General features: G+C 44.2%; 1 protein-coding gene across 2 annotated transcripts in view; it reads left to right on the top strand.

The window, feature by feature from the left end:
• HS3ST5 (heparan sulfate-glucosamine 3-sulfotransferase 5) overlaps positions 1-17696 on the top strand; it is a 447091-nt gene that overhangs the window by 261216 nt on the left and 168179 nt on the right. The window lies entirely within an intron of this gene.

The following is a 17696-nucleotide window of genomic DNA, read 5'->3' as shown; positions in this document are numbered from 1 at the left end:
CAACGGATTTAAAATAGGATGCTTGTCTGAAGACTCTGACTCATTTTCTTGCTCCCATGAGCGGGAAAGGGCATCGGCCTTGCGATTCTGAGAGCCCGGACAGAACTGGAGTTTAAAGTCGAACCTGGAAAAGAAAAGTGCCCATCTGGCCTGACGAGGGTTGAGACATTGTGCGCCTTTCAGATATAAAAGGTTCTTGTGGTCTGTAAGTATGGTGATTGAATGAGAAGCTCCCTCCAACAGATACCTCCACTCTTCTAGAGCGAGCTTGATGGCTAGCAACTCCTGGTCGCCAATGGCATAGTTGCGCTCAGCTGGGGAGAACTTCCGGGAGAAGAAACTGCAAGGGTGTAAATGGCCATCTTTAGCCCTCTGAGATAACACCGCTCCTACTCCAACGGAGGAGGCATCCACCTCTAAGATGAAAGGAGAGTCGATGTCAGGCTGTTTCAGAACAGGCGCAGAGATGAACCTTTGTTTTAAAAGATGAAATGCTTGCATGGCTTCTTCAGACCACTTGGACGGGTTAGCACCCTTCTTAGTGAAAGCAGTAATAGGCGCCACAATGGTGGAAAAGTCTCGTATAAACTTTCGGTAATAGTTGGCGAACCCCAAGAACCTCTAGACCCCTTTGAGGGTTAAGGGTATCGGCCAATTTTGGATTGCTTGTAGTTTCTCAGGATCCATCTCTAGTCCGGAACCGGACACAATGTACCCTAGAAACGGAATGGACTTGACTTCAAAGACGCATTTCTCTAATTTGCAATAGAGATGATTGACACGGAGACGGGACAGAACCTCTTTAACCCAAAAACGATGTTCCTCTAAATCGTTGGCAAAAATGAGGATATCGTCTAGATAGACCACGACATGACGGTATAGAATGTCTCTGAAGATCTCATTGACAAAATGCTGGAAGACAGCTGGAGCATTACTCAATCCGAAGGGCATGACGAGGTACTCATAATGTCCGTCACGGGTGTTAAAGGCGGTCTTCCACTCGTCACCCTCACGGATCCGGATGAGATTGTATGCACCTCTCAAGTCCAGCTTTGTAAAGATGGTAGCTCCGCTAACTCTGTCAAAGAGCTCAGTAATCAGGGGTAAAGGATAACGGTTCTTGATGGTAATGTCGTTCAAACCTCTGTAGTCGATGCACGGCCGCAGACCACCATCTTTTTTTTTTACAAAAAAGAAGCCTGCGCCGGCTGGGGAAGAAGAAGGTCGAATGAACCCCTTTGCTAGGTTCTCTTTAATGTATTCCTCCATAGAATGCGTCTCAGGCAGAGACAACGGATAAGTTCGGCCTCGAGGTGGAACCTTCCCTGGAACGAGATCAATCGGGCAGTCCCATTCTCTATGAGGAGGAAGGATATCAGCAGAAGCTTTACTGAACACATCCGTGAAATCTTGATATGGAGGAGGTGGAACATCAGACGACCTGGGGGAGGAAGAACAGACAGGCAATACTTTAAACAAACATGTCTCAGCACAGGAGGAACCCCATGCCAGGATTTGCGTAGTCGTCCAATCAATTGTAGGATTGTGAAGACGGAGCCATGGAAGGCCCAGGACCACAGGATGTGTGGCTCTTGGAATCACTAAAAAAGAAATAAGTTCGGAATGAAGAACTCCCACTCTCAGACGAACTGGTAGAGTCCTTAAAGAAATAACTGCATCAAAAATTTTGCTGCCATCCACGGCAGTTAAAGAAATGGACGAAGGAAGTCTCTCGGTGGGTAGGGACCACCGTTTAACATAGGCTTCGGTAATAAAGTTCCCAGCTGCTCCGGAATCAAGGAGGGCAATGACGTTCCGATAACGTTGAGCAACTTGAAGCGAGACTGGGAGATTACAATCTTGAGGAGATGGAGAGGAGATCATTACTCCTAGCCGGCCCTCTCCTTGGCGAGCTAGGATTTGGAGTTTCCCGGACGTTTGGGACAGGCATTAATGGTGTGAGACGGAGCTGCACAATAGAGACAGAGAGACTCGGAGAGACGTCTTCGGCGCTCAGCAGGAGTTAAACGGGAACGGCCAAGTTGCATGGGCTCATCTTTAGATGGTGACAGTTGACGAGGAGGAGGAGCAGAAGATTTTGGAGCAGATGATCTTCCACGCTCAGTTGCTCTCTCTCTGAAACGTAAATCAACTTTCGTGCAGAGTGAGATTAGCTCATCTAACTTAGAAGGTAAGTCTCTGGTAGCTAACTCATCTTTAATACGCTCAGATAAGCCATGCCAGAATGCAGCATACAGGGCCTCGTCGTTCCATGCCAGTTCGGATGCCAGGATCTGGAACTGTATCAGATATTGTCCTACAGTACGTGACCCCTGGTGTAAACGGAGAATCTCGGATGAAGCTGAGGTTACCCGGCCTGGCTCGTCGAAGATGCGCCTGAATGTTGACACGAAGGCAGTGTAGGAAGATAGCAGGGTGTCGGACCTCTCCCATAACGGTGATGCCCAATCAAGGGCTGAGCCACTGAGAAGAGAAATAATGTAGGCAATTTTTGTACGGTCACTGGGAAAATTGCCAGGTTGTAGCTCAAACTGAATCTCACACTGGTTGAGAAATCCCCTGCAGAATCTTGGAGATCCGTCAAATTTTGCTGGCGTTGGAAGATGAAGAAGTGGAGCAGAAATGGGTAAGGTGGGTGGGGTTATAGCTGGAGTCACTGTGGTTGACGCACCAGACGCGCCTGATCCACGGTGAGTTGTCTGAATCCCATCCAGCCGAGTAGAGAAATCCTGGAGACAGCGGATGATGTGGCCCTGTGCAGCCTCCTGATGTTCTAGTCGGGCTGCCAGTTCTTGCATCGGCCTGGCCGCTTGATCCTGGTCTCCGGCTGGATTCATTAGGTCAGTGCTTACTGTCACAACTGAGGGCCTGAGCTGGCGGGAGGCAGCCTCAGTTGTAGGGGCTGAGATGTACCGGAACCTGGGAGGTTGTATCAGACCCCTGGACATGTAAGTAACATGAATAATAACTGCCCGAAGGCGTGACCACGACAACTTGGATAAAAGTCAATGATGTTTATTATGACAACTCCGCAACACAGCAGCAGTAAAAGAAAACATAAAAGTCAGCAAAGAATAAATACAGTTCCTGGGTACTACAGGATGGCAGAAGCCACAGGGCACTGGTAGTGTGAGATAGTTCTTATAATCTTCTAGATGGAAAGTCCTTACCAGGCCCGACTGTAGCAATGGAGATAACCCAGGATGGTACCAGCTGGTGTTCCAGGAAAAGCTGGGTTGCTGAAGATAACACGGCTGCTGTGGATACTGGCTGGAACCAGACTGTTGTTAGCACGGAGTGGATACTGGCTGGAACCAGTTAAATAATAAATGAACTTGGGAGCGATGAAATATGAACTGAAATGTAGAACTTGAGAGCGGAGAAATAATAATACCGGTGGAGAGTGGTAAAGTGTAGAAAGGACACCGGCCCTTTAAGAGAAGCTGTACTCTGCTGGAAGCTGAGCTGGAAGCAGGTAATGTTGTAGCTGGAAACAGATGAATCCACAATGGATTGGAGAGTCAGGCTACACCGCAGGTGGGATGCTGGTGCGGGTCTCTATGGTGGAAGTCTTGAGACAGGAGCTGGAACCTGGAAGACAATCACAGGAGAGAGACAAACAGGAACTAGGTTTGACAACCAAAGCACTGACGCCTTCCTTGCTCAGGCACAGTGTATTTATACCTGCAGCAAGGAAGGGATTGGCTTGGCAATTATGCAGATTAAAAATACTGACAACAGATTGGAGGAAATGATCAGCTGACAGAATCCAAGATGGCTGCGCCCATGCAGACACTTGGAGGGAAGTTTGGTTTGTAATCCATGTGGTAATGAAAACAGTAATGGCGGCGCCGGCCACTGGAGACAGGAGACGCCAGGCTGACAAGTGCACATCCAACCACGCGGACACAGCGGAGGCCGCGGCTGACGTAATCGCCACTCTGACACTCTGCATGCAGAAGCTCAGGGACGGCGGCGGAGGCCGCGGGAGACGCCATGCCAGATGTAATAAGGCGTTACTGTGACAGCGTCTCAGAGAGACAGGAGAGGATGCAGGAATGTGAACATTAGGATAACAGATGGGATCCGGTCCTGGAGCGCTGAGCCAGCCTTAGGAGGCATCTGATGGGTAAGAAATGGCGTCCAGATACCCGGATCGTGACACCCTGTAGAGGACAGGAAAAAATGGGAGTCACCCCCTGTGTTAGACAGTGCACTGTCCAGGTTGACAAAGAAGGTAATTCTCCCTGCACCTGGCACGGCTTCACTAATGGAGCCAGCAGACCGCAAAATGGAGACTACATTGAAATCCATTTATGTAGCCAATGGTACGCTGCTCAGGCCCACAATTGCTTGCGCGTGGGTGAGTTGAAAAATTGTCAGAAAGCCTGTCATCGGAAATTTACACTATTGATAAAGATGAGATACTCTTTAAATTAGGGAGTATCAAAGATACTGCCGCATACATGCTAGAGGCGATGAAAGATATTGGACTCTTGAGTTCACAAGCCGCTACCATGGCAGTCTAGGCTCGGCGGGCATTGTGGATTCGCCAGTGGAACGCGAATACAGATTCCAAACGGAATATGGAGGCTCTCCCATATAAAGGTGAGGCCTTATTTGGTGATGGACTGGATGCGTTAGTCTCGGCGGCTACCGCAGGTAAGTCGACTTTTTTGCCTTATGCTCCTGCACCGGCAAAAAAGACATATCACTCTCAAATGCAGTCCTTTCGGCCCAATAAATACAAAAAGGCAAAAGGTTCCCCCTTCTTTGCAGGTAGGGGAAGGGGAAAGAACCCCACAGCGGCTTCAGGATCCCAGGAGCAGAAGTCAACCCCTACTTCTGCCAAATCTACAGCATGACGCTGGGGCTCCCTTGCGGGAGGCCGCTCGGGTGGGGGCACGTCTGAAACTGTTCAGCCAAGGTTGGATTCTGTCTGGCCTGGACCCCTGAGTTTTGCAGATAGTATACCAGGGGTACAAGCTGGAGTTTCAAGACGTTCCTCCATGCCGATTTTTCAAATCGACCTTGCCAGCTTCTCTTCCAGAACGAGAGGCAGTAACAGCAGCAATTCAAAGATTATGTCAGGATCAGGTCATAGTCCTGGTACCTTTGTCACAACAAGGAGAGGGGTTTTATTCAAGCCTCTTTGTAGTTCCGAAGCCGGACGGCTCGGTCAGACCGATCCTAAACCTGAAAAATCTGAATCTCTACTTGAAACGGTTCAAGTTCAAGATGGAATCACTCAGGGCAGTGATTTCCAGTCTAGAGGAGGGGGATTACATGGTGTCAGTAGACATAAAGGATGCTTACCTGCATGTTCCCATTTATCCTCTTCACCAGGCTTATCTGAGATTCGCGGTTCAGGATTGCATTACCAGTTCCAGATGTTGCCTTTTGGTCTCTCCACGGCGCCGAGGTTATTCACCAAGGTGATGGCGGAAATGATGGTCCTCCTTCGTCAAAAAGGAGTCAATATAATTCCTTATCTGGACGATCTCCTGATAAAGGCGAGATCCAGGGAGCAGTTGCTACAGAACATCACACTCTCCCTGTCCATACTCCAACAACACGGTTGGATTATACATTTTCCAAAGTCACAGTTGGAACCGACGACAAGATTGTCTTTTCTCGGGATGATTTTGAACATGGAATTTCAGAGAGTATTTCTTCCGATGGAAAAGGCTCTGGAAATCCAGAAAATGGTAAAACTGTTATTAAAACCATCAAGTGTGTCGATCCATCAGTGCATTCGGTTATTGGGGAAAATGGTGGCGGCCTACGAGGCCTTCCAGTTTGGCAGGTTCCATGCCAGAGTATTTCAGTGGGACCTGTTGGACAAGTGGTCAGGATCCCAACTACACATGCACCGGAAGATAGTCCTGTCGTCAAAAGCCAGGATTTTGCTCCTGTGGCGGCTACACAGTTCGCACCTACTAGGGGGACGCAGGTTCGGGATTCAGGACTGGGTCCTGCTAACCACGGATGCAAGTCTCCGAGGCTGGGGAGCTGTCACTCAGGGGGAAAGCTTCCAAGGAAAATGGTCAAGCCATGAAGCCTGCCTTCACATTTACAACGGCCTTCAACAAGCGGTACTTCTTCTTCAAGATCATCCCGTGCAGATCCAGTCGGACAATGTTACAGCAGTCGCGTACATAAACAGGCAGGGCAGAACGAAAAGCAGAGCAGCAATGGCAGAGGTGACGAAGATCCTCCTCTGGGCAGAAAAACATGTAAAGGCTCTGTCGGCAATTTTCATTCCGGGAGTAGACAACTGGGAAGCGGACTTCCTCAGCAGACACGATCTCCATCCAGGAGAGTGGGGCCTCCACCAAGAAGTCTTTGCAGAGGTGACAAGTCTTTGGGGAGTTCCTCAAGTAGACATAATGGCATCGCGTCTCAACAAGAAGCTGCAGAAATATTGTTCCAGGTCAAGAGACTCTCAAGCAATAGCAGTGGATGCGCTAGTGACCCAGTGGGTATTCCGGTCAGTGTATGTCTTCCCTCCACTTCCGCTGATCCCAAAAGTTCTTAGGATCATAAGAAGAACAAGAGTTCGAGCAATCTACATTGCCCCAGACTGGCCAAGGAAGGCCTGGTACCCAGATCTTCAGGAGTTGCTCATAGAAGATCCTCTGCCTCTTCCTCTTCGCGAGGACCTGCTGCAGCAGGGGCTGTGCGTGTATCAAGACTTACCGCGGTTACGTTTGATGGCATGGCTGTTGAGCGCTGGATCCTAGCCCGAAAGGGTATTCCGAAGGAGGTCATTCCCACACTTATTCAGGCCAGGAAAGCAGTAACGTCGAAACATTACCACCGTATTTGGAGAAAATATGTGTCTTGGTGTGAATTCAAGCAGGCTCCTATGGAAGAGTTTAAGTTGGGACGTTTTCTCCATTTTCTGCAGGCTGGTGTGGATGCGGGACTTCGAATGGGGTCAATCAAAGTCCAGATTTCGGCCTTGTCAATTTTCTTCCAGAAACAATTGGCCGCTCTTCTGGAGGTTCAGACGTTCGTGAAAGGGGTTCTGCACATCCAGCCTCCATTTATGCCTCCAGTGGCACCATGGGACCTTAATGTGCTGTTGCAATTCCTTCAATCGGATTGGTTTGAGCCTCTACAAGAGATATAGTTGAAGTTTCTCACTTGGGAAGTGGTGATGCTTTTAGTATTGGCATCCGCAAGGCGGGTGTCTGAATTGGGGGCCTTGTCTCACAAGAGCCCTTATCTGATCTTCCATGAAGATAGGGCAGAGTTGAGAACTCGCCAACAATTTCTTCCAAAGGTGGTTTCTTCTTTCCACATAAACCAACCTATTGTGGTGCCAGTAGTTACTGACACGTTCACTGAGTCAAAGTCTCTAGATGTGGTTAGGGCTTTGAGGATTTATGTCACTAGAATAACTAGGATACGGAAACAGAGGCTCTGTTTGTCCTGTATGCTCCCAACAAAATTGGGTGTCCTGCTTCCAAGCAGACTACTGCGCGCTGGATCAGAGGTATGATTCAGCATGCACATTCTACGGCTGGATTGCCGTTACCTACGTCGGTGAAGGCCCATTCTACTAGGAAGGTGGGCTCATCCTGGGCGGCTGCCCGGGGGGGGTCTCGGCATTACAACTTTGCCGAGCAGCTACTTGGTCAGGGTCAAACACATTTGCTAAGTTCTACAAGTTTGACACCTTGGGCGATGAAGACCTCAAGTTCGGTCAATCGGTGCTGCAGGGTCATCCGCACTCTCCCGCCCGTACTGGAGCTTTGGTATAAACCCCATGGTCTTGAAGTGAACCCCAGCATCCTCTAGGACGTATGAGAAAATAGGATTTTGATACCTACCGGTAAATCCTTTTCTCCTAGTCCGTAGAGGATGCTGGGCGCCCGTCCCAGTGCGTATTTTACCTGCAGTTTTGTTCATTAAAGTTACACATGTTGTGTTTTCTTAGTTTCAGCATGTTGCTGTAATTGGTTCATGCCTGGTGGCGTGTGTTCTGTTGAATGCCATGTTGTACGGCATGGTTGAGGTGTGAGTTGGTATGTATCTCACCACTAGTATTAAAGTAAATCCTTTCCTCAAAATATCCGTCTCCCTGGGCACAGTTCCTATAACTGAGGTCTGGAGGAGGGGCATAGAAGGAGGAGCCAGTTCACACCCATTGAAAAGTTTTAAGAGTGCCCATGGCTCCTGAGGAACCATCTATACCCCATGGTCTTGAAGTGGACCCCAGCATCCTCTATGGACTAGGAGAAAAGGATTTACCGGTAGGTATCAAAATCCTATTTTCTTAGCTTTGAATGGGATAAAACGCTAGACAGTCCCACCTTTCAGAAGGTTCTAGGGACTTTGGGATCAGAGTTCAGGAGCCAGAGCAATTCACCAATGAAAATCTAAAACTGCATATTAGGCGTATGGAGCTGGAGCAGGGACCAGCTGCTTGAAGGCTGATATCTCTGGTTCTGGTCAGACAGAACCCGAGATATGGCTGGGAAGAGCAATTAACAGGTTTGGATGGGGACCACTGCTTTCAAGTTGGATACCTCTGGTTCCCTAGGGACAATTTTCAAAAATCTGGTACCCCTGGAAAGAGGGGACCCTCAGCTATCAGCCTAGGGCCCTTATACTCCTGGGGCCCTTGGGCAAGAGCCCATTGAGCTCATACGAAAAGACAGCCCTGGCCATATAGAAGGAGGTTACAATAGTCCAATTTGTAGATGACCAGTGAGTGGATGAGAGTAGGAAGGGCTGCCATCAGAAATTGTGGGACTCGAGACTGACAAAATAGGCAGGGCACCTTCCCCTTGGGGCAGGGATAAGTGGGTGGAGCTGTGGATATTATGAGCGGAGCATCAACTGGTGCATAAACCTGTTTATTTTTTTAAATTCAAAGCTTGGGCTGTGGGGGTGGGTGTCATTATAACATGTCAATCAATCATATAAGTGTGTGTGTGTTTAGCCAGATCAACATAAAATACATTGAACTAGCTAGATCCACATTAAAAAAGATCACTGCAAATCCTAGATACACTTAAAAAAACTGAAAAACCACAACCACATAACAATATAAAAACAATAATTGAAAGCCAGAGACAACATATAAAAACAAAAAAACAAAACAAACCACCACCCTACCGCACGCAATACTGTTATATCACCAGCGTAAACTCCTATATATAATACACCAGGTTACACATTTGTGAGAAACTTAAGTGTCCCCTATCACATGATACATTTTATATATACAGAACCCCATGCGCTCAAAAAGGTTAAATCTGGTGTGTATAGCAATATGCAATTAATTAGGATATAACACCATGTATGTACAGTATGTAACATCCATAAAATACACATTTATACTATTGGAGAAAATAAACAAAGATGACTGTGCACAGCATCCAACATACAGATGTGTGCTAAACGCAGCAAAGCTGTAGCGGGATCGCAATACATATGCATCGCAACCGGCTCCCAGGTGTGCGTGCCGCCTCCCATTCACTTGCCCCGCTATGCTGCGAGTTGTTGCCAATAATGTAAGTGGACGAATCTGTAGAATTAAAATCAATACAAAGTATATCACAAAAATAGAACTTTAATATGGCAGAAATGTTTGCTGTCAAATCTCCAATTTTACTAGTTAAGCATTTCCTAAAACAAATCCCAAGACAAGATCATGAAAGGGATTCCTATGACAGCATCCAGCAAAAAGTCATGCATTGACTGCACATTATGTAAGCAGTTATTGATTCTCCTTTTCTATGAGGGGCCGTTCAAGTCAAAATTACAGCTTTACTTTTCCATATAGTGTAGGTGTGGTTACAGTCTGGATAGAGTGCTTCTGTAGGCTGAACCCCTTTCCTTAAGAAATAAATGAATGTGATGGTGATCTTACAAGCTGGCACCACTCAAACAGCTTCTTAAAAAACAGCACCGCTCCTTAAATGGATTCTGGAGAGCAGAACATATATATTAAGCTGACTACCCAAGATACAGTTCATGTATAAGGTACCTTAGCAATATAGCCGCTCACCTGCTTTGTCCTTGCAGCTCCAGTATGGTTAGCGCAAAAGTCCCTAGTCCCGTGAATATACTTAGTTTGCCGCTTCGTCTCATCTCCCCTGCAGCCTGATGGGCACTGCTGCGGCCGCTCCTTATTGGCTGTCAGTCCGTAAGATCCTATTGGCTGATGGCCGTCACTATTGTAATGCCGCCTGCTCACAGCTGAGCACCAGTCCACTCACTGCCACCCATACCCCATGTCTGTCCGGGCCTGGGACAGTATTACTGACACTGGAAATATTTTGGAGACAAAAATGACAGGTCTCTGAAAGGTACTGAATATGTGGTTTGAAGGAGAGGAATGAATCAAGGATAACTCCAAGAAAGCACACATGGGGGCTAGAGGAGATGTTAGTGCCTTCAATGAATAAAATTGTGGAAATTGAGGGTATGCAATAGGGTGGAAAGAGGATTAGATCAGCCATAGATATGTAAAGTTTGAGAAAGCTCTGGAACATCCAGTAAGAGTTAGCAGAGAGAGAGAGAGAGAGAGAGAGAGAGAGAGAGAGTTGGAGATATGAGTGAGGAGAGAAGGTGAGAAGTCAGGGGCAGAAATGATAATGCATAACTGATAAAACCAAATAATACATACTCATATCTTTTTTTCTTGGAGATCAATGATATAATCTAAACATGTACCAACATTTTCACTTTCATTATTAACTTGGTAAAATGTGTTGGAGTAAATTATGATCTGAAAATGATCAGACACAACATATTTATTGATGAGAAGAACATACTGTAACACGCTTGGGGCACTTGGCCTAATTCTGTAGGCTAAAGTTTCTTATCGCTGTAAAATTATTGTTTCACAACTTTTGGACGACTTTGCATTCCTGATAGCAGTACATATCCTGCTGGTTAGGTTATTCAGACATGTATTTTAATTAATTCATGTACTGACAGCACATTATTTGAAACTAAAATAGTATCTTTGTAATTATAGCATGTACATCTAATTCTCACCACTTGATGAAAACTGGAAATTGCAGATGTCTGAATGATAAACCTATCTTATTAAATTAATGGAGACTGGAAAAAGAGACTGAACTACAGACTAAATGCTGCAAAGTTAATGAGGCTTCCACTGACAGCTTTATATTAATATATTTACAGCTGCTGGTAATAAATCCTGTGTATTAGATACAATTGTTCTTGTCAAAGATCAATGATTAGTTTTAGTCTGAGGACTATCTTCATTTGTAACTATAATTGCATTTATTATTAATTAGAAGTAAACTGCACCGCTTCCTTTATTAAAAGAAAAAAAGAAAATGACTTTAAGGGATAATATGGAAAATGTTAGTAAACAGATAGTTAATGTCAACATAAGTTGCCCACCATAATTATGTGGAATTATAGAATGCATGTCCGAAAGGAGGCATTTGTACATGAAAGGTATGATGCAAAGTGAGTTTTACTGTATATCGGCTTGTGTCATTTTGACACGTAAGTCGGGTACACACCTTCTGACAATGCAACTCAGCAACATGATGTAACCATACAACACATCTTCCATACACACAAAATTATTAACTGTGGCCCTCATTCCGAGTTGTTCGCTCGCTAGCTGCTTTTAGCAGCATTGTACACGCTAGGCCGCCGCCCTCTGGGAGTGTATCTTAGCTTAGCAGAATAGCGAACGAAAGACTAGCAGAATTGCGAATAGAAAATTCTTAGCAGTTTCTGAGTAGCTCGAGACTTACTCACAAATAGCGATCAGTTCAGTCAGTTTCGTTCCTGGTTTGACGTCACAAACACGCCCTGCGTCCGGCCAGCCACTCCCCCGTTTCTCCAGACACTACCGCGCTTTATCCTGGAACGCCTGCGTTTTTCCGCACACTCCCAGAAAATGGTCAGTTTCCGCCCAGAAACACCCACTTCCTGTCAATCACACTCTGATCACTTCAACGATGAAAATTCTTCGGTCGGACATGAGTAAATCTACTAAGTTTTGTGCTAAAATACTTAGCGCATGCGCACTGTGTATCATGCGCATGTGCATTTTTGCCTTAATCGCTCCGTTGCGAAAATCGGCAACTAGCGAACAACTCGGAATGACCCCCTGTGTACGATGGGGTCATGTATCATTTCATGCTGCATGTAGCTACAGTGGTGTAAGTTCATCCCAGGCACTCGAAGACGCAATAGACGGTGGTTCCAACAAATGACAGTGGCTGCCCACCACCACCGACAGATCCATTTATAACCACTGCCTGCACTGCTGCAGTGATCAACAGGGCACAGGCAGCAGTTATAGATGGATGTATCTGTGCCCCTTCTTCCCCCTGACAGCTGGTGCTTCCATGGCCTCCCGGAGTTCTGCCACTGTACACTGCGTCAGCAGTGAAATCATCATATTAGATTTTAGGCACAATTTACTTGCACAATTGTGAACACTTGGAGATAATGAGAAAGCTGTATTATTTGCAGGTGGTCAGAGATAGGTGACAATTATGATGATGGTCCACAGCATTAACAAGCCACTTATGATTGGCTGCTTGTTAAATCCATTGGCATAAGTGGGATGTTAGTGTATGTAACATTTGACATCACTCGACCAGGTGCCTATGTTGCTGTTGCTGACTGCCACTTATCTTAAGATAGTTGCTGCTTTGCAGGTGCAATTGCTACTTTTTTAATGAATTAATATTGCACCTGTAATTTGAAGTGGAATTGTGAACAACTGTATTTTAGACCCTGAACATAAATCTCAGACCCAGCATACCACACCTACTGTGAGGAAAATATAACAGACAAAAGAGTAGTGGAGAAGTGGAATACCCTACCATCAGAGGTGGTAAAGGCTAATACAGGAGAACAATTTAAACATGCTAGGGATAGACATAAGGATAATCTTAGAAAGGTCTAAGATCAAATAGAGGGGCAGATGTATTAAGCCTGGAGAAGGAATAAGGAAGTGATAAAGCAGTGATAAGTGCAAGGTGATAACACACCAGCCAATCAGCTCCTGTCATTTTTCAAATCCGTAATGACTGGCTGGTGCGTTATCACCTTATGCTTATCATTGCTTTATCACTTCTTTATTCCTTCTCCAGGTTAATAGGTCTGCCCCAGAGTTTGAGGTTACCATAAAGTTAAAAGAAGGGGCAGACTAGATGGGCCAAGTGGTTCTTATCTGCCTTGTGGAGAAAGAGGTAGTGAGTGACCCTTTGCCCTGACTCCTGAAGAATGTTTCTTTAAAACATTTGATATCCAAGCTTAATTAAAAGAGGATACACAGTATATTTAGACAACATAGGTATAACACAAGGCACAAAGTGACACAGTGCACAGTCTTATGTAAACTTTTTCTGTAAAGTGCAAAATGAACAGATAGTTTGGCATGGAGCACAATAATATGTACATATGTACAATTGCACTGGTAGGTTAATTGGCTCCTAACAAAATTAACCCTAGCGCGAATGTGTGTGCGTGTACATGTGATAGGGAATATAGACTGTATGCTCCACTGGGGCAAGGACTGATGTGAATGGCCAAATATTCTCTGTAAAGCACTCCAGAATATGTGTGCACTATATAAATAACTGGTAATAAATAAATAAATAAATAATAAATATAGGTTCTACAATGTAAGTGGCTTATTTTGCTTGGCATATCATTTGCCTCAAAAGAAAAGTAGATGTGAACATACTGTATATTTACACAAAACTGTAATACACTATCAGACTATGATGTACTGAACTGTATCAGAACATGGAATAATACAAGTGAAAATATCATAGCTTTTTCTAATAGTGTATATATCCATATTTATCTTTACTGTATAAATGCATTATAGAAAAAAAATGCATCATAAAGTATCCAAGGCACAGTGCTGTATTCTCTGGGACTTTGCGGATGTGCACACCATATGGTGTTATGATTCATACCACATGTAGCCTTGCTGTCATTTGCCGACCTCATGGGTTACTTCCAGAAGTGTTCTGCCTCTTCCTCATTAGAACTTCCCCAGCTGACTCCATAAAGTACTCTGCCTAAACATCCAGGCCTCCCATTGGAGCTTTCAGTCTTGACTGTATGTGGTTACTAGCTTTGTAACAATAATACAATGATGTGAGCGTATGCATGAAATTTGTATGTGTAAGCGTGTGTATGCATGTATGTATATATGTCAGTGACGCGCAGTCAGGGTAGGCAGTGGAGGCAGATCCTCACCTGTCATACAGTACACGCCAAAGTTTTGACTATAAAAATTATTAGAATAATACAAATATGATATTTAGAACATATAAATATCTATCTATTATTCATGTTATCTTTGTATTATTCTAATTATTTTTATAGTCAAAACTCACCACCAAATCGTGTGTGTGTGTGTGTGTGTGTGTGTGTGTGTGTGTGTGTGTGTGTGTGTGTGTGTGTGTGTGTGTGTGTGTGTAATTCTGGCTCTGATACTAGCCAGTGTCTCCCCAGCCATTCTCCTTACTGCACTTCACTTATATATATATATATATATATATATATATATATATATATATATATACAACAAACCAAGGTTGTCTGCACTCACAGTTGAAATGTGAAAAATGCTGGGGTGTCACTCAAATTCCATTAGAGCAAGGCATCTACCTTTTTCATGAATATATAAGTCTTGTATAGAGTGCACTCACCAGACTGTTATTAGAGCCAGCAGGGTTTTTATTCAGACATCAGGTACAACATCACACACCGACGTTTCGGTCCTTGAAGAAGGTCCAGATAGGACCGAAACGTCGGTGTGTGATGTTGTACCTGATGTCTGAATAAAAACCCTGCTGGCTCTAATAACAGTCTGGTGAGTGCACTCTATACAAGACTTATATATATATATATATATATATATATATATATAAAGTATACATACTAAATATTCACATAGAGTTTTAATTGTATCCTAATATAATGTATCAATTACTTGATGCAATAAAAGAAAACTCCAGTGTTTGAATGGTTAAATGGTTGGCTGAGATATGTTTGCATCATAAATGATACTGATGCTGTTCATTTTCTTTTCTATTTGTTGGCATCTGGCTTGGCAGGCTTCCAGTCATGAGTAACAACCCCTTTGCACTTGCAGTCTGGGGAGTAATCCCAGCTAAGGAGTCTGGCAACCCATACTGACCCAGGTGGCCTTATTATTTCAGAAAGTGACGTAAGAAAATGACAGGCACATGGTGCAATTGCTGCATTTATTTCACATCACTCCCTTACAAACGCTCTAAGCTTAACTGTAGCTATTTGTTTGTAATAAGCTACAATTCAGAATAAAGTGACCAATAACCGTTTGAGGTAAAAACTAAAAAAAAAATCTTTTACTTTTTTCTTAAATAAAACTATTCAAGTGTGATTTTACTGCCATTTCCATTTTATTTAAGTGACCTTAATGCATTATAGAACTCTAGGCTGGAAGTAAGCTGCAATGAAGTTGTCGATGAAATCTCTAGTTGCCAGAAACAATTTGTCTTTCGCCTTCAGTTTGTCACACAATTTGTGCAGTAGATTGTATCTCAATTCTATTTATTCTCTTCATTTCTGAAAAGAAGTATTTTTTTTGTTACCCTAATAGACAAGAACATGTTATTTACATTGAGAATATCACAGTAACATTGCTGCAGTAATCTCCACCAAGGAAACTAATTGAAAGCTGACATATGGACCACAAGCTCAGTTGAGTTTATTCCTGAATGCTATATAAAGCATATAAATGATGCTAAAAGATGACAGATATCGTGATACAAATGATAAAAAAGTACAATAACCATGTCATAAAAATAAATAATACACTGGGTTTATTGAAGTTAACATCAGAAGTATGAATTATGCTTAATTGAACTTTTTTGCCTTATTGAATATTGAACGGTGAGATGTCATTATTAAATTAGCTTTTTTCTAAGTAATGAGGATCAGATAACATGCCATGTGAGTTGATTTTTATTTTAAAGGAGAATCTCCATTTCCTATATTTCATCCCCATACAGACTTGCCAGGCTGCCATTCTGAAGTTACCACTTATATAAAGTACAAGGCTGGAAAAACAGGAGGCTGGAATGACAGGGGCAGGAGGCTGGAGTGAAAGGGACAGGAGACTGGGAAGATGGGGCAGGAGGCTGGAGAGACGGGGCAGGAAGCTGAGGAGACAGGGCAGGGAAGGGGCTGTAGGGCACACGGCGGAAGGAGTTGCTTTAATGTTGCTAGTTTTGTATCATTATGAAGAGGTTATGCCCATTGCCACACAGAGCCACACCTGTTTTTTAAACCGCACATGATATGGCTTTTTATAATATGGAGGTGAGGGGCACCAACACTCTTTCTGGCTCAGGGCACCATGGCTCTGTCACCTAGCCATCCACAGCACCCACAATCCAGCTATATTCATAATTAATACTTATATTAACCCAAAAAATATATTTCCTTGTTTCTAATTAAACAAACTATATCACAAAAGAGAAATAAAGTAATACAGAGGAGTCAAGACACATTGTCCACCACAGAAAGAAACACACACACACACACACACACACACACACACACACACACACACACACTGTCTGCAACAGGTAAAAAAAAACACTCATTGTACACCACATGACAGAAAAACACATAGTTACCCACAGGAAAAAAACAACACACACATTATCCCCCCCAGGAAGAATACAAAATCGCTGAGCTCAACAGGATAAAAGCACACCTATTGATTCATTGCTCCATAGTGATGCAGTTGGACCAATGACCAGTCATCTGATCCCTCCCTCACCTTCAGGCTTTGTGACACCAGTATACAGCAGCAGCCTCAGTAATAAGTCACTGGCTAAATCTATACTTTGCATGTGTGGGATGTCATGTCATGCCACCATCTATAGGTCACACCCAGCCTTTGGCATGTCTGAGTTGTCCAGAAGAGCTAGCACTACACTAAAGGCAGATCAGACCAAGGTCCTGGCGGCCACAAAGCGCCCCTGATGGGATTATACCCCCATTCAGCTGCGCCACAGGAGCGAACCTCAAACCTCTCCTGCCTTCTACAAACTATCATTTTAGTTAACATGACTATATTTAATGTGTACCACCACGATGACAATTATTTTCTTTTGTTTATTTTTAGATATAACCCAAACTTTTTAATACACTGATAATCTGTATGCATGTTTTCAAAAACTACATATATGATGTATTTTATAAAAAAAATAAATCCATATTATATAGCATATGATCTCATACACTAAGGGGTATATGCAATTGCGGTCGAATTCCGGCTGGAATTCGACCGTTTTTAAATTCGACACAATTCGACAGTCAGACACCCTCCTGCCGGGACCCGAATTCGACATATTCAATAAAAAAATGGATTCGACAGTCCCGCTGTCGAAAAATGGACCAATTGACGATAGTGTGCGTCCTGGATTCGACTTCATGGACGTCACAAAACTGAGTTAAAAATTGTGGGGAAAAAAATGTGTGGGGTCCCCCCTCCTAAGCATAACCAGCCTCGGGCTCTTTGAGCCGGTCCTGGCTGTACGGCTATACGGGGGGGGGGGGGGGAAATGACAGGGGATCCCCTGTATTTTCACAACCAGCACCGGGCTCTGCATCCAGTCCTGGTGCCAAAAATACGGGGGACA

Source organism: Pseudophryne corroboree, chromosome 4 (assembly GCF_028390025.1).
Source record: "Pseudophryne corroboree isolate aPseCor3 chromosome 4, aPseCor3.hap2, whole genome shotgun sequence".
Lineage (NCBI taxonomy): Eukaryota > Metazoa > Chordata > Amphibia > Anura > Myobatrachidae > Pseudophryne > Pseudophryne corroboree.
The sequence above is the reverse complement of the archived record's forward strand: the minus strand, read 5'-3'. Positions and strand labels throughout refer to the sequence as shown.